Here is an 18,874-nt window from a genome sequence, read left to right on the forward strand (position 1 = left end):
ACCTGTAGTCCCAGCTACTCAGGAGGCTGAGGTGGGAGAATTGCCTGAGCCCAGGAAGTTGAGCTGAACTCCTGGTCTCAGGCAATCTTCCTACCTCAGCTTCCCAAAGTGCTGGGATAACAGGCATAAGCCACCATACCAAGCTGGCCATTCTTTCTTTTGGAGACAGGGTCTCCATCTGTCACCCGAGCTGGAGTGTAATGATGTGATCATAACTCACTGCAGCCTCAACCTCTCAGGCTCAAGTGATCTTTGCAGCTCAGCCTCCCAAGGAGCTGGGACCACAGGCATGTGCCAACATGCCTGGCTGATTTTTAAATTTTAAAAAAGAGAGACAAGGTCTTACTAACTTGCCCAGGCTGGTCTCGAATTCCTGGGCTCCAGTGATTCCTCCCACCTTGGCCTCCAAAAGTTCTGGGTTACAGGCATGCACCACTACACCCAGCCCCAGGCCATTCTTAAACTCATAATTTGGGTAAGGAAATGACATTAGCGTATATGAAATGCAGAAAATATTAAAAATTCAGAGTTATTAAAAACTCAGAGTTCAGAAAGGATGAGATCACTGGAGGCTAGAGTGGTTGAAAAGACTTCCTAGAGCTCATAATAAAAGTTAAAAAGAAAACAGAGAAAAAGGCAGAAAGGAGAATGGTTGACAGGGGGAAGAGGAGGAGTATCTACCCGTCACAAAAAGTGTCTGTTGAGAAACAAAACGAACGGAGAGGGCCAAAGACCACAGATAAAGCTGAGAAGATGCCTGTAATACTGGGCAGAAGGAAGAAGCAGAAGAAGCCAGGGATGAAGGGAACCAGAAGACAGGATGTAGAAGAATCAAATTAAGTACACAGTTTTGAAAACCTGGCTGGAGAGTGGATTTCAAATGCTACAGAAAGGCTATGAGGAGCTGAAGACTGAGAAAAGGCAACAGGAGGAATGGGTTCAATGATTGTATTAAACAATGTTATCACAGTTTAGAATGCCATGTGGGGACAAGGAAAGAACTAGTAGTCCAACCTCCTATTCTCAGTGACCTTCCCTGCTGTCTATCCAGCTGCCTGAGCCAAAGCCCCACAAGTCCTAAGACAGGAAGGATGTGAAGTTGCATTCAATCATCTATCAGCTGGAACTGACAATGACGCACGTAGCTGTAAAAATAGAGATCTCTGGCAAGGGCCAACATGAGGTTCAGTGAACATCACAGAGAAACCATCTCCACACAGAAGACAGATCTTATTTCTCAAATGTCACTGAAAATTTTCTGGTAAACAACTGTCATCATGAATCTTCTAAGAGTCCAAGGGGATAATGTGAAAGATCAATCTAAATCAACTGCCCTGTAAACTCCTAGGCAAGTGGGAGGATTAAAGCTGAAAAAACTGTTTAGACAATTTGCCCACAGCTCAGTAAAATTTGGTCGTAACTGAGACTATCCAACAGCAACAATAGCTGACATATGTTATTAATTTAATACTTAGCTTTTAAGCAGCATTCAGAATGTCTTCCTTGCAAACACATAATAAATTCTGATCCATCACATCTCGAATCCCTCTGTGAGCAACTGTAGCAGTCCCCAAGCCTTCTTACAGCTGAGCCTTATAAGCTCTGTGAAGGCAAGGACTTAGTCTGTCTTTATCAGCACTATAAACCTGGTCCCTGGTACAGTATCTGGCATATCTCAGGCAGTCAAGATGTATTTGTGGAACGAAAGGATGCTGCACAACTTCCAACACCAAGCTGTTCAAAACTATGACCAGCTTAACCGTAAGTGCCAAGAATTTCTTCCCTCAGCTTCTAGCCCCTGGAGGACAATCTATTTCCTCCATAATACCATACCATAAAGGTCACATAATATTATAAATCTATGAAACATTTCTAATTAGCAAAATGAGTTCAAGCTCCAGCAAACTGACTACTAATTTTGAGTAAGGCTAGAAAATTCACCATAACAAGATTTGACTTACTAGGATATTTTATAGAATGGAAAATTAAAGTATGTGAGTTGTCTATGGAAATCAATTTAAGTAATTATTTTTGAATTCTACTACTGTGATAAGAATATATGACTCCATTCAGATCTATGAATGTGTTCCTGCTATTGGGAAAGGAATTAGAGAATCCAAAGGAAATAAATAGAAGAATCACATTTAAGAGCAACTGTCTTAGTCCACTCTGTGTTTCTGTGTTTCTCTCACAGAGTATCTGAGACCAGTTAATTTATAAAGAAGAGAAATTTACTTCCTTACAGTTCTAGAGGCTGATAAGTACAAAACCAAGATGCTGGCATCTGGTAAGGGCCTTCTTACTGTGCCATCTCACAGCAGAAAGTAGCACATGGCAGAAGGGCAAAGACAGGGCAAGAGACAGCAAGAGGGGGGTAAACGCATCCTTTTATAAAGAACTCTTGAGATAAACAACCACTCGTGATAATGGCATTAATCCGTTCATGTGGGCAGAGCTCTCATAAGTAAAACACTTTCCATCAGGTCCCATTTCCTAACATTGACATATTGGGGATCAAGTTCTCAACACATGAACTTGGGGAGACACAAACCATAGCATTAACTGAAATTCCAAACTGATTATTTCTTGCCTTTCTCAATTTATAGACAAGATGTTAGTGATAATCAAGTCCAGTTCTGCAAAATTCCAGAACTTTCTTCGTGTAAGAAGTTCTGAAATATCTTTTGACTCCATTTTAGCCACAACTTTTTTACTATAAAAAATACAAATGTAGGACCAGGTATTGTGGCTCATGCCTGTAATCCCAGCACTTTGGGAAGCTGAGTTAGGAGGATCACTTGAGACCAGGGGTTTAAGACCAGCGTGGGAACACAGTGAGACCCTCTCTTCAAAAAAAAAAAACAAACACACATGCACACACGCATGCATGCCAGGTATGGTGGTGTGCATTTGTAATCCTCATTACTTGGGAGGCTGAGGAGGTAGGACTGCTCGATATCAGGAATTTGAAAATGCAATGAGCTATAATTGTACCACTGCACTACAGCCTGGGCAGAAGAGCAATACCTTGTCTCTAAAAATAACATTTTAAAAAAAGTAAAAAGAAATCCTATTGCATATGCTCTAAATATTTGAAAATGGATTATCAGTATTTTTTTCCTATAAGGCCCTACTTTCATGCTCTGTATTTGTACATGATCAAGTGGGCTTTTGCTCTTCTGTCCTCCTCAAGCTCACCTTAACACACCTGCATTACTGTTTGACAGGTGTACTGCCCCAGTCAAACATCATACTTGGCACCATCCCCAGAGCAGTACCAGATGCCAGAGCTCCTTGGGGACCATCCCCAACCCCTAGGACCTCCCGCTTATTCTACTATTCTCATGTCTCTCCACCATGCCAGACTAGAGTCAAGCTCAACAGGGTCTTCTTTTCCCGCTGATTCCAACAAGTCCATTTCCTTGGTTGTGGTTTCACTAGATCATAGCTAGGAACAGTGGGAATCTGTTCCTACAGAAATGGTCTATTCATGTGTGTCACTAATGAGATGACGAGGCATTTGGCTAAGTCAAGAGTAATAGTGACTTCTGCTATTTACCCAGGGTTCACTGAATTTCTTCACATTGACATTCAGAGCACTGGGCAGAAATCACATTGTATTAATACCCACTCCAGGCCTTCGAGATAGATACAGATTACATCAGCAGGCAACCATAAAAACAAGCATTTGAAGTGGCTAGTGCTCCAAAAAGTCAGCAATAGAAAAGCAGACTATAATAATGCTCTGTGCTGGGTGCAGTGGCTCACACCTGTAACCCCAGCACTTTGGGAGGCCAAGGTGCATGGATCGCTTGAGCCTAGGAGTTCAAGTCCAGCCTGGGCAGCAGGGTGAAACCCTGTCTCTACAAAAAAATACAAAAATTAGCCAGGCATGGTGGCACATGCCTGTAGTTGCAGCTACTCAAGAGACTGAGGCAGGAGGATCACTTAAGCCCGGGAGGTCAAGGTTGCAGTAAGCTGCGTTTGCCCCACTGCACTCCAGCCTGGGTGACGAAGCATGACCCTGGCTCAAAAGAAAGGCCAGGTGCTGTGGCTCACACTTGTAATTCTAACACTTTCGGAGGCCAAGGCAGGCAGATTGCTTGAGCCTCAGAATTCAAGACCAACCTGGGCAACACAGTGAGACCCTGTCTCCACAAAAATTAGCTGGGTGTGGTGGTGTGCACCTGTAGTCCCAGCTACTCAGGAGGCTGAGGTGGGAGAATCACCTGAGTCTAGGAAATTGAAGCTGTAGTAAGCCATGATCATGCCACTGCACTCCAGGCTGGGTGACAGAGCCTGCTAAAAAAAAAAAAAAGGTTCTGTATTTTTTACCTCTAACTAAGTGCTCTTTTTATTTAAATCTAGCTAATATTTTCATTCGTATCAGGAAATGGGGCCGCTGAATACTCTGCCTCTGGCTCTGTGATTTAGGGAAGTAACTTAACCTAGACTCAGGGATTTTACCACCTTTCCAAAAGGTTTGGACAGCAAACCATGAAAAGCCCTCTCAACTCTAGAAAGGACAACTGTAGAGAAAGCAAATATACCTTACAATTGCAAATATACTCCCCTTTGCTGATTCTACTCTTCCCTAAACTACTGCTGCTCATCATTACACACATTTCCATATTAAAACCCCTGTGCTAGAGGTAACAAATATACAGGATCTGCTTTTACACTGCCAAGTCTTGGGCACATAGAAAGTCTATGCCTTACTTCTAGCACTGAACACAGTTAATATTTGTCACAAAAGGCAAAGGCAAAATAAGATCATTCAGTTCTCTCAATTTGTTGATGTCAAGGAGCTATTTAAAGCCAATGCTAAATATGGAAAGGTTAGAGAAATTTTGTGGGCTTACATGCCTGAAAAATTCTAAATTTTTACAATGCTTCTTCATTTCTAAGTGCTTTATCAACATAAAAGGTCTGATTTGGGAACAGGTCACAAGTCTTATCTACAGAGCCTAGAATAAGGCTATAGAATGCACATACATCTATTCTGAAGTTAGGTGACGGCAAATACAGAAAGCTCCAATGGTTGTTTCCCTTCCCACTGTTCACATTTGACATCAACAATCAATTGTGGCACTCTTTCACTGAGCTTGGATTCAATGCCATAATGCTCTTTCATCACAGGGTCCAGTGAGCCACTACCAACTGATGAGAGGTTGTATGTGAAATGAAACTATTTATCTCACTTGTGAAATCAGTGCACGGGGGTGAACACCCAGGATGGTGGTACTGCAATTCAGTGAAGCCCAACTGCATGGTATCTCTTAGTTCTCAACAACATATCTGAAAATAAATGAACTTACTTTATACAAAAATGCAGATTTAGAAATCTGAGAATTCATGGGAGATTGCTTGATTTGTTTAATAACAACAAATTCTGGGTTTCTTTCATAAATCTGACTTTTAAAATACCATCGTATATAAAATATTTTAAGAATGCATCTATAACATAGAATGAAATTCATTAGTATTTATGACTAAAGTCACTATCACTGCTGTGGTTAAGAAAGGCCTGTTAGAGGCCGGGTGCGGTGGCTCAAGCTTGTAATCCCAGCACTTTGGGAGGCCAAGGCAGGCGGATCACGAGGTCGAGAGATCTAGACCATCGTGGTCAACATGGTGAAACCCCGTCCCTACTAAAAATACAAAAAATTAGCTGGGCATGGTGGTGCGTGCCTGTAATCCCAGCTACTCAGGAGGCTGAGGCAGGAGAATTGCCTGAACCCAGGAGGCGGAGGTTGCGGTGAGCTGAGATCGCGCCATTGTACTCCAGCCTGGGTAACAAGAGCAAAACTCCGTCTCAAAAAAAAAAAAAAAAGAAAGGCCTGTTAGATACTAAATTAGGAAACAAAAGAAAAATCACAAATTTTAGAGAATTTCTACTTTAGAGTTAAGTCAACATATATATACGAATAGTCACCATTTTTGTCAAAATCTCTATTTTTTCTTTATGGGTTGTATATTGTTATTAACAGTTTAAAAGGGGACCAGAGGAAGACAAATACATGGATAGATACCTTCCCCTTAGGAACTTCCAACTTATGATGGACACTATCAGACTTTAAGTGGCGTTCAGTCCATAGAACAAAGCCATTATACCAAAGCATACATAAAAAGTAATGTGAAGTTAACTTTCAACTATCCAGAGTTGGAAAAACATGCATATAAATTATTTTCCTACTATAATTTCTGTGCTTTATCTGTTAGCTTGCATTATTATCAATTCCTGCTACATACTTTGCAATATAAGAACAGGGAACGTCTTTTTAAACGCAAACCTTTTCACAGTTGTTTTCATCACCCATTAAGAAGAATATAAATTCAACAGATAAAGTTCTACCCAGGTTAATATTCGCATCAACCTATGAAATTTTATTAAGTTGCATGAGGGAGGCATGGCTCCCAGGCTTTGAATTAGAGTTTCATTAAAGACTCTGAACAGAGAATTCAGAAACATCTGTGTGAAACAGACGTACCATAGCTAAAAGAAAAGTATTCCATCTTCCTGCAACATATCAAACTTGATAGGGAGCCAGTTAGGACACAAATCTGCCAAATACAAACCTCTGCCAATTTACATTAAAAACAAACCACAGGAGAAAGCTACACATGATCCCTGTCCTCCAGGGGCTTGTTACCTGGTACTCTTACTGGAATATAAACAACCTTGAAAAATGGTAGTGCTTGAGTCCTAATTCGTCCCAATTTTTACTATGAACAAGGTTTGGGGAGACCTCTCTTTAGTTCAAAGAGACTATGAAGGACTCTTTGAGCATTTCAGTTAAGTTTTAAAAAATCACCTGCTGTGTATAATCCCTATGTCAGGCATTGTGAAGGTCTCAAAGATTAATTACAAACATGAATCCTTGTCTTTAAACAAACGTAAAATTTGCCAGAGAACACAGTCACATATATAAATATGTGAAAACATAACAGGAAAGAAATGAAAATGCTTCTGCTCAATTAAATTCTAGAAACCTCAAGCCATTTAATTTCCCCTAAATATTCAATGCTCTTTCATACTTCAAGCCTTTGCATACACTGTTCCTTCTGACTGGAATGTCAATTTCCCCTTCCTCTGCCAGAAAATTCTTAATCAACCTCTATGACTCAACTCCTATGCCACCTCTTATGTGAGGCTAAAGCAGAGTTTCCTCACCTTCTCTATGCACATTGTGGCACTCAGTAAACTGTTTAATAATGTTTTTTTTCTTCTACTAGACTCTGAGAGTAAGATTTATATCCATTTCTAAATTCACCTTTAAGTTTATCAAAATAATATATGCAGCCAGACAAGGTGGGTGTGACATCTGTAATCCTAGTACTTTGGGAGGCCAAGGCAGGTGGATCACCTGAGGTTGGGAGTTTGAGACCAGCCTGACCAATATGGAGAAACCCCATTTCTACTAAAAATACAAAATTAGCCAGGCATGGTGGCATATGCCTGTAATCCCAGTTACTCAGGAGGCTGAGGCCGGAGAATCACTTGAACCCAGGAGGTAGAGGTTGTAGTGGGCCGAGATCACACCATTGCACTCTAGCCTGGGCAACAAGAGCAAAACTCCATCTCAAAATAATAATAAGAAAAACAATAATATATGTGGTCAGGCGCAGTGGCTCATTCCAGTAATCCTAACACTCTGGGAGGTCAAGGTGGAAGGATCGCTTGAGTCTAGGAGTTTGAGACCAGCCTGGAAAACATTGCCAGACCCCGTATCTACAAAAAAAAAAAAAAATTGGCTAGTTATGGTGACTCAGGCCCATAGTCCCAGCTACTTGAGAGGACGAGGTAGGAGGATTGTTTGAGTCAGGAAGATTGAGGTTGCAGTGAGCAGTGATTGTGCCACTGTACTCAGCCTGGATGATAAAATAAATAGTATATGCACAGAGTTTAAAAAAAAAAACAAAAAACAAAACTTAAGTAGTACAAGAAGCTTATGATGAAAAACAGCAGTACCCTCCTTATTCCCCAGTCCAGCTTCCCAAAGGCAACCACTCAACTCTTCCAGCTTTTTCTTCTGGTAGCTTTTTTTTTTTTTTTTTTTTTTTTGAAACAGTGTCTCACTATGTCACCCAGGCTGGAGTGCAGTGGTGCAATCTCAGGTTTAAACCATCCTGACCTCTTCTGGTAGCTTTTGATTTTTCAACTACCAAATAGTAACATACACTAACTTCTTTTGGTACTTGATACATCTTGGTGTGGGTCTTCCCTCATTCATCATTTGAGGAACACTTTGCAGGCTCTTGCAATCTGAAAACTGATCACCTTCAGTTCTGGGGATAGTCTCACATGATTCCTTTAGCAATCTCCTCTCCTCTGTCTCACCTGTTTTCTCTTTCTGGATATCCTATTAGCTAAATTCTGGATTCCGATTTTATTGTTTCTTTTCTATTTTCTATCTCTTTGTTTTTGTTTTGTTTTGTATTATTATAGTCTGGAAGATTTCTTCAACTTTATCCTCTAATCATTCTACTGCCTTTAAGAAACTCTTTTATTTTTAATTTCTAGCAGCTCTTATTTCCTGTTTCCTTTTAAAATCATAATGTGAAAATCATGTTTTTGTTTCATGAACCCCAAATTTTTAATCTATCAGGAAATATTAATAATTTTTTCCTGCTTCCTAAATTGTTTCTGTTTCTCTCAATTCCTTTTTCCCCCATAATTTCTCCTTCCTTTTCTTCTTATAAAGAACTTTTTTTAAATGACAGGAGATTATGCTTTCTGTAACCTATTTTCAGCACATAGGGACAAAAAAGAGTTGAATGAATGGATGAATGAATCAACCAAAGAAGGAAAAGAGTAAGAAACACTTAAAAGTGATTAAGAACAAAAAAGATGCCCAGGCATGGCAGCTCATGCCTGTAATCCCAGCACTTTGGGAGGCCGAGGTGGGAAGATTATGTGAGGTCAGGAGTTTGAGATGAACCTGGCCATCATTGTGAAACCCTGTCTCTACTAAAAATACAAAAAAATTAGCCGGGCATGGTGACACACACCTGTAATCCCAGCTACTTGGGAGCTGAGGCACAAGAATTGCTTGAACCTGGGAGGTGGAGGTTGTGAGCTGAGATTACACCACTGCACTCTAGTCTGGGCGACAGAAATAGACCCTACCTCAAGAAAAAATCAAACAAAAAACAAAAAACAGAACAGAACAAAAAGATGCCTAAAGATAGGAGATGATGCTGGGTGCGGTGGCTCAAGCCTGTAATACCAGCACTTTGGGAGGCCAACATGGGTGGATTGCCTGAGGTCAGGAGTTTGAGACCAGTCTGGCCAACATGGTGAAACCCCATCTCTATTAAAAATACAAAAAAATTAGCTGGGCATGGTGACATACGCCTGTTAATCCCAGCTACTTGGGAGGCTAAAGCACGGGAATTGCTTGAACCAGGGAAGTGGAGGCTGCAATGAGCCCAGATTGTGCCTCTACAGCCTGGGTGACAGAACAAGACTCTGTCTCAAAAAAAAAGAAAAAAAAAAAAAAGATAGGAGATGAACATGATTGTGCTAGTAAGATTTATAGATCATTGCCTTCTTGAGCCAGTGATTCAAAACTGTTGGAATTACCCCGCCAATGGATAGTCTCAAGCTTGCTTACAGGACAGACAAGGCTTTCTGTCCGAACCCCAACAACAGGAAAACTAACTTTATTTTAACTTTTTTTTTTTTTTTTTTTTGAGATGGAATTTCACTCTTGTTACCCAGGCTGGAGTGCAATGGCGCGATCTCGGCTCACCGCAACCTCCGCGTCCTGGGTTCGGGCAATTCTCCTGCCTCAGCCTCCTGAGTAGCTGGGATTATAGGCACGCACCACCATGCCCAGTTAACTTTTTGTATTTTTAGTAGAGATGGGGTTTCACCATGTTGACCAGGATGGTCTCGATCTCTTGACCTCGTGATCTGCCCGCCTCGGCCTCCCAAAGTGCTGGGATTACAGGCTTGAGCCACCGCTCCGGACACTATTTAAATTTTTATTTACCTTAATGCACTTCAGCCTGGAAGAGTTTAATAGCCTACTTGCTTTAGGCACAGCAGCATCCTCTTTAGTTCTAGGTTTCTAAAAAAAAGTTTCCTTGGAGCTTGTAAATTGGTAAAACACATCTATTTTTTTGAAGTAATCAAGAAATAATTTGCAGAAAGAGTAGCAAAGACAGTATTAAATATAAGTAAAATGACTTAAGAGGCCAGAAGGCTAAGAGGGAAAAATTACTTAATAGAAAACTTATCTCCCAACTTTGAATCGAAAGTACTTCTTATGTTCAAGAAAGAGAAGCTCAAGGTCAACTGAAAACACATTGAATGTTGCTCATTAAATCCATCACAGATCTTCTTGGTAGGGATATCAAAGATTTCACAGTGACAGCCCCTCTATTATGGTTATTTTTTTCCATGATGCAATTAAAAATTATTAAAAAAAAAAAAAAATCTTAAAAAAATCACTTAGTCCTCCCACCCAAAGAAAATCACCATCAGCATGTTAGTATATATCCTAGAACTTTTCTGCAGATATTGATTTTTCTTTACAAGATCTGGATCATGCTATATTGTTTTACTGTGACTATTTTTAGCTTTAGAGTCCTCAGTTTATATCCCTGAAATCACCAAGTGTCTACTGACCCATAGGTCAAAAGCTAAATTAACATGACTTGAATTACAACCAGAGAGAATAAATTTATTCTCTCAATTTTATAAATACCTCACACTGCAAAATCTGAGATCATAACCACATCATCTACAATTCAAAAATCAAAAGACTGGATTTAAATCTCCCTTAAAGTATAACCAAAGAGCCCATTTTTTTTGTTTCTTCAGATTTAATCATTCTTACATCAAAAATAACAAAATTGTAGGGTGACATTAACACATGATCATGAAACAAAAATGTGTTTCATTTCATTAGTCACAGGCTACATATCAACCAGCTGTCGAAGCTAAAAATATGCCTTAATTTAAAATTTTGTAAAACACAAGCATTTAAGACTCATTCTGAAAGAAATGTGACTTCTTTCAGTTTCAACCCACTAGAAGCTTTAGAGAAGAACAAATAAGCACCTATAAACCAAAAGATGAAAAGGTAACAGTGGGGGAATTCAAGCTAATTTATCAATCATCAATATCATTGTTTACATCTTATCAACAAACATATGTTAATTCAATACCACTCCAGATGTAAACAAAACTACATATTCTCAAAGGAAATAAAACCCTGAAACAGAGATTGAGATCCCAATAATAAAAGGTGTGTATTTTGTCAGGGGAGAAGTGAGCTAAGGAGAGCTGGGTAGTAATAAATAGTCACAGTTATCCTCATCAGCTGTAACAGAAACTTTGTCAGGGTTGGAGTCTTCAATGACATCATCTCAACTCTCAAACACCAGCATCACACTCTTGGAGCAGGACACAACACAGAGTAAGCCTCTAATAGTACTCATCTCTTCCAGGACAGAAGCAGCATGTCAGGCGTCCCCAAATTATGGCCCGCAGGCCGCATGCGGCCCCCTGAGGCCATTTATCCAGCCCCCTGCCGCACTTCAGGAAGGGGCATCTCTTTCATTGGTGGTCAGTGAGAGGAGCACAGTATGCGGCAGCCCTCCAACGGTCTGAGGGACAGTGAACTGGCCCCCTGTGTAAAAAGTTTGGGGACGCATGATGTAGACTTCCATCTCTGGCCATGAGGGCCCCGGCCCAGGACATATGTCTCAAGGTAAACTCTGCTGCCATACAATATTTGATAGGAAAATAAGTAACAGGATAAGCTAAAATATAAACACTTCAATTGGATTTCAGGTGTAGTTTCAGCAAATTGGAAAGAGGTGCAAAGAAGTGTCAACGATCTTAGAAATTCCCAGTCACTTAAAAGGAAAATGTACTTCACTTAATTCCAGAAAAGAATCACAGACTCTCCTAACATCCAGTCAATGCTCTTGCCACTATCATGTAGCCAATCATCAATATTCTCCTATGCTATTTCCTTTATTGAAGTAAGAACAAGGAGGCCTGGGAGGAAACATCTGAAAGGAAAAGATTTCAAGTATTTTTCTGTCTTTTCATTTCCTCTTTTAGATATGCTCCAGTTAAATTTTAAAAAGTAGTTGTCCTTCAGAGCCACAGACTGTCTTACAGTTTTTCTGTCTCCCATATAGCCTTGCTAAATATGTATTTGTCAATTGAATCTTTAAACCCACAAGTAAAAATTTATTGCACCGTAAAAAATCTAAACTCAAAGGTAAAAATTTTTATTTATTCAATCATTATAGATAATGGAAACATCAATTAATTTCTAAATGCCAACATAATGGACACTAAAAAATTAATTTTAAAGATGTATTTTGAACATTCTTCAATTAGATTCTTAGATTTTAATCTAATTGCACTGTATATATCATAGCAATTTGAATCTGCTTGCCTTGATACCCGAGACTGATAACAATTAGTGAGGAAGCAAATAGGTCGAGTTATTTTTTCCTCCAATAAGGACTTCCAAAAAGGGCAGGAGAAAGGATGAAATTAGAGAAAAAGGAAGAAAAAAAGAAAGGAAAGAGTGTCGGGGGGAAAACCTGATCATTTTTATTTATTGTTAAACATAATATCTACTACTTAAAGTACTTTCCACATATAAACTAGAAATGGAAAGTAATTTTTTTGAAAAGTAATGGGTTGGGCACAGTGGTTCACTCCTGTAATCCCACCACTTTGGGAGACCAAGGCAGGATGATCACTTGAAACCAGGAGTTTGAGACCAGCCTGGGCAAGATAGTGAGTCCTGCTCTCCACAAAAAAATTGAAAAATTAGATAGGGTTTGTGGCTAATTAAAAAAAAAAAAAGTTTTTTTTGTTTAAACAGTCTCGCTCTGTCACCCAGGCTGGAGTGCAGTGGCACGATCTCGGCTCACTGCAACCTCTGCCTCCCAGGTTCAGGCGATTCTCCTGCCTCAGCCTCCCAAGTAGCTGGGATTACAGTTGTGCACCATCATGCCTGGCTAATTTTTATATTTTTAGTAGAGAAGGGTTTTCACCGTGTTGGCCAAGCTGGTCTTGAACTCCTGACCTCAAAGTGATCTACCTGCCTCAGCTGCCAAAGTGCTGAGATTACAGGTGTGAGCCACCATGCTCAGCCAAATTATTTGTCGAGACAGGGTCTTTACAGTGCCTGTAGTCCCAGCTACTCGGGAGGCTGAGGTGAGAAGATCCATTGAACCCAGGAGTTCAAGGCTACAGTGAGCTATGATGATGCCACTGCACTCCAACCTGGGTGACAGAGTGAGACCCTGTCTCTAAAAAACCAAAACAAACAAACAAATAGTAATGCTCAGCTACTTAATATCTATTTGGCCTTGTAACATCAAAGAATGATTAGCCATCACATGAAAACAAGAAAGAGGAGGCATGAAAATAATACTGAAGAATCCTGAAACCAAGCCTTTTATCCTAGGGCTAATCTTTATCAAATTATAATCTCTCTGATCTCAGTTCTTTCACTCATAAAATAAAAAGGTCACATACTATATTTTAAGCTCCCTTTTAAATCTAATATTCTTTCTACTGGTTAAATTGGAAAAGTAGGGACAAAGAATAATTAAATAAAGAATGTTTTGACTGATATACAGTCAGTTCTGTTTAAATATTAGCTTTGAAAATGCAAATTTGTTCCAACACAAGGGACACATTAGGGAACACTTTGAGCATAATTTAATTTTTTGCATTTGATTACGTCATTTAATTCACAGGAAACACTAGCTGAATGTAGAAAAGTAGACTCAGTGAAACCAATCAGCATAGGAATACACAAAGTGCACACACACACTCAAACATCTATCCGCTTTCTCAGTTTACTATATTATAAGCCACACCCACCCATTCACCTTTGCTATTATAACTTTTATAAGATTTCAGATAATCCTTTTACTGCTACAAACTGCAATCCTTCCAAGGCCAGTCTACAAGCAAACTTCAAGTCTTTTACAAAGTAAACAGTCACATTTATTGTAGTATTTATGTACTTTTAACCATGTAACATATGTAAAATCATACCAACATTTTAAATCTTTTTTTAATTTTTATTTTTTTCAGAGACAGGGTCTTGCTATGTTGTCCAGGCTGGAGTACAGTGGCATGATTGCAGCTCACTGTAGCCTCAAACTCATGGGCTCAAACAATCCTCCCACCTCAGCCTTCTGGGTAGCTAGGACTACAGGCATGAGCCACCACATCTAGCTAATTTATTATTATTTTTTTGTACAGATGGTTTCTCACTATGTTGCCCAGACTGGTCTCAAACTCCTGACCTCAAGCTATCTTTCTGCCTCAGCTTCCCAAAGTGCTAGAATTAGCAGCATGAGCCATCATGCATGGTTAATTTTTAATCTCTTTTTTAAGTGACGGTTTTTTAAGTATTGTGTCCCTAACTCCATTTTCCCAGTAAGCTTTGTGGTTTTTACTGCATAATAATTTTTCTTAATTTTATATCTTACTGTAGCAGAATTGACTATATTACTTCTTGGGGAAAAAAAAATCAATGACCAATCTATGTTTTCAGAGATAACAGATGGAAGACAGGCATGGTGGCTCATGCCTATAATCCCAGCGGTTTGAGAGGACAAGACAATCAGATTGCTTGAGATCACCCTGGGCAACACAGCAAGACTTTGTTTCTAGAAAAAATAAAACTATTAATTGTGCATGGTATGCATGCCTGTAGTCCTAGCTACTCAGGAGGTTGAAGTGGGAGGATCACTTGAACACAGGAATTTGAAGTTACAATCAACTATGATGGCATCACTGGAAGATCCAGTCTCTTAAAAAAGAAAAAAAACAAGAAAGCTTCCAGCAAGTCTGCTTAAGCATTAAAGTCAGAAAAAAAGCCTTTTTCTGTAAGCTCCCTCCTGAAGAACTGTTTTTTCCTCCAGGTTTTCATCCACTGACTAGGTAGCTTCCAAATTATGTATCAGATTTGGAGCTGGAAGAGTATCACTCACCTTGAAATAGTGAACAAAAATTTGACTTTTTCAAGAACTAACGAGGTGACACTGAATGTATCTTCCAAATTCAGATCTTGATTCTGACAGAAAATCTTGGCATGCACCCTATAAATGCTTAATGTTCAATAATGAGCTATTCAATAGCTACTCAGTACCTAACAGGAAAATATATGCAGCAAAAAAAATTATTTCTGCAATATACTTCTAATGGTACAGTACGAATCACAGAACCTTTACACTTACTCACTCCTAATTCTTGATTAGCCCAGAGGTAAAGAAAATAGTGAAATTTAAAAAGTGATACATCTTTCCTCATTTCCATGCAGAATAGAAACGGGACAGACTGAAGCCAAAGGGCAGGTAAAAATAATGCTGCTATTTAGCATGCTCAACAAAGATAATGTCATTGTTTTGCCTTCTTGAATAAACCTGAACTAAAAACCAGGGCCTATCCCAAAAGTGACAAACATAAGCATTGTTCAACATGCACTCCTACACATGGGGCAAAGTTATTTGGGTATTATAGTCATGACCCTAGGCACTATTTCTTAAATAATTAAACATAACACTTTAATTTAAAGAAATAATTGAGGTTTCTGTTTACTTACAAAGGCACATATACATACAAGGGGGAAAAAGTGAAAGGAAAGAAACACCAAAATGGTAACAGTAGTAATACTTGGGTAATAAGATAACAGATTAATTTTTTTCTTGTCTATAACTTTCATTATTTTACAAAGAATACATATTACTTCTACCATCACAGGAAAACAAATATCTTTTTAAACAGTTAACTGAAAGAGAAAAATCCATTATCAAAGTTCATGCAGAATTAATAGTAAGTCAGCATGAGAGTCAAGTAGATTATGGAAAAAAAAAAAAATTAAGCCAGCAAACATCCCTGCTACTTCCAAAGGGTCAAAGGTGAGTAAACTGGATTTGGAAAGCACTCCGCTGCTGACCCCCATGCAGTAAGACTCATCTTCAGGAGCGTGGATGGGTACAGTGACACTCTATCCATGGAGGTCCAAGCTTTTGGTCTCCCTAGGCCACACTGGAAGAAGAATTGTCTTGAACCACATATAAAATACACTATCACTAATGAAAGCTGATGAACTAATAAAAAAGGTCCATGCCTAATTTTTGTGATTCTGCCACCACAGATAAGCAAAAAAATCCTTGCATTTAAAGGGTTGGACATGGCTGCTACCCAGCAGACATAAATCATTTGTTTGTCCTTGTTTTTATCAGTCAGCATTTTGGCGACTACTGGCATTCTGAAAAATCATCACCTTTCGGGTAAAGCACATATTGAGTCATTTAATGAAATTTAACACTATCTGATAGCAGAGAATATGAAAATATGATCTAACTAAGACAACCAGTAACAAAAGCCTAAGAAATGTGCAAAAGGCCATTGCAGATTTTCTAGCCAGCTTTCTCTCAACATCATTGCCACAATGATGATGAATATTCATTATCCACTGAGAAAGCATGTAAAAGTGAACTACTAGGTATACAACACTATCCTAGATGCTATGGTGAACACAAAAGAAACAAAGTGCAGTCATTCTCTTCACAGCATTCACATATTTGATGGGGAAAGATATGATATAGGTATCAGAAATATTTAAACATAAGACCAACAAAATTAAATGGTTAAATGAACTGCACAGATAAATACTTAAGATACTTAAAGGATGGTCTGCTCAACATGGACTTGAATATTTAACTTCAAAGAAGATAATTTTGATATGCGAGAAGAGACACAAGGGTAGTTCAGGCACAGTCACCAATATGAGTGAAGTCACTGGAGTGGAAAAGGCAATGATGAGTCTGGACACACTGGAATAAAATTACCAGGATGGGGAACAATAAAAGGAAGGAAAGGGAGAGATCTGGGCAGATTATACATCTCCTTAAGGGTTTCTTTACCTTGAATCCATCTAGTATACCATTATTAGATTAAGAACACTTGTGCAAGCATAAGAACATTGCATTTAAGCTACAGAAAGACAGAATATCAAATATCGTAATTCCAAAGTAGGTGCTATTTTACAGATAGAAACTAAATTAGTTAAACAGAGAAGTTAACTAATTTGCACAAGGTTATCGAGTTTAGCAACAGAGCTGAGATTGAATGTAGGCACATCTACTCAACTCCAAAGTCCATGCTCTTTTTTTCACTACTCCACTTTTACTACCTCTTCCTAAAGCAAAGCTCCGATAACATCACTCTGAATTTATACTGTCCCCCTATGACAGTGTATTCTCCTACCCTTTGACTGTCCAGTGTCCCCAGAATGATGCCCTGTGCTCAGGAGACTCATATCTGCAGATAAAATTAAAATAACCTATAACGGTCTACCCTACCCAGGTTTATTTCCATTGTAACAGGAATCAGAGCCTTAAATTAAAAGAATAAAGCTCTAATACAAGCCATGTGGTAGAAATGCATATCTTACCTTCATAAGGGAACAGCTCAAGGCTGTGTCATTAACATGTCCATTTTCATAGCTTATAGTTAAAGCTTATATGGTAAGAATCTTACTCATAAACCCAGAGGGTCTCCATGGAACTCTAACCAGCCCCAATCTGGGAGACAAAAGACCAGATGTGGCTGCAGGTTTGCTTCAGAAGAGAATTGGAAGTCTCACTATTTTACATTTTAGGCATATGATATAAGAAAATGTAAATTAAATATAGCTGACATTTAAACTGTTACGTATTTCTTTAAGAGACAGGTTGCCAAAAAATGTGCTTTCTAATAATTCTAGAAAATGATCTTACACTGTCTTGGGGACCCAAGAGGAACATTATCTTTATTACTTCTTACTTTTTTATTATAAAAGATTTCACAGGTATCAAATGTCACCCAAGTGTCATCTTTCAAAGGAACTGAAATAAAATTCGCATGGGATCTCAGAATGCATAAAGATAAGTAGGGAGAAGATCATGGTCCTGAGAGAGGTTGCTCCCTGGCATTCACTATGGAAACAGTCTTCACCGACAGTTCATTTGCTAAAACCGGAATATACTAATAGCTAGGTCAAAGGTCCACCTGATAACTTGAAAGTTCCCCATCAAAGATTTTAATATGCCAAGGAATGATGAGTTTCAGAATAATGGTTCAAATTTCTACCAGCCTATCCAAAAGCTTCAAAATTATATTATACATTTTACATACAAAATAAAGAGGTTAATTTGAAAATAAAAGTGATATTATTTACTTTTTTTCAAGAAAAGCTGTTACACCTCTCACCCTAAAAAAAAAAAAAAATGTATCTTTTTTTCTGAGACAGGGTCTCTCTCTGTTGCCCAGGCTGGAGTGCAGTGGCACAATCATGGCCCTCTGCAATCCTGAACTCCTGGGCTCAAGTGATCCTCCTGCCTCAGCCTTCTGAATGGCTGGGATTATAGGTGTGAGCCACCACATCTGGCTTATTTTTAAATTTTATTTGTAGAGACACGGTCTTGTTATGTTGCCCAGGCTGGTCTCAAACTGCTGAACTCAAGCAATTATCCTACCTCTGTCTCCCAAAATGCTGGAACTACAGGCATGAGCCACAGTTCCTGGCCTTAAAAAATCACTTTCTGGTTGGGTGTGATGGCTCACGTCTGTAATCCCAGCACTTTGGGAGGGTTAAGTGGGCAGATCACCTGAGGTCGGGAGTTCAAGACCAGCCTGACCAACATAGAGAAACTCATCTCTACTAAAAATGCAAAAAATTAGCCAGGCATGATGTCACATGCCTGTAATCCCAGCTACCTGGGAGGCTGGGGCAGGAGAATCACTTGAACCGAGGAGGTGGCGGTTGTGGTGAGCCGAGATCACGCCACTGCACTCCAGACTGGGCAACAAAAGCAAAACTCAAAA

At 39.2% G+C, this 18,874-nt stretch overlaps 1 protein-coding gene across 8 annotated transcripts in view; it reads right to left on the minus strand.

Annotated features, from left to right (window-relative positions):
* Positions 1–18,874, minus strand: part of ALG9 (ALG9 alpha-1,2-mannosyltransferase) — a 98,674-nt gene that overhangs the window by 39,154 nt on the left and 40,646 nt on the right. The window lies entirely within an intron of this gene.

Source organism: Saimiri boliviensis, chromosome 6 (assembly GCF_048565385.1).
Source record: "Saimiri boliviensis isolate mSaiBol1 chromosome 6, mSaiBol1.pri, whole genome shotgun sequence".
Taxonomy (NCBI): domain Eukaryota; kingdom Metazoa; phylum Chordata; class Mammalia; order Primates; family Cebidae; genus Saimiri; species Saimiri boliviensis.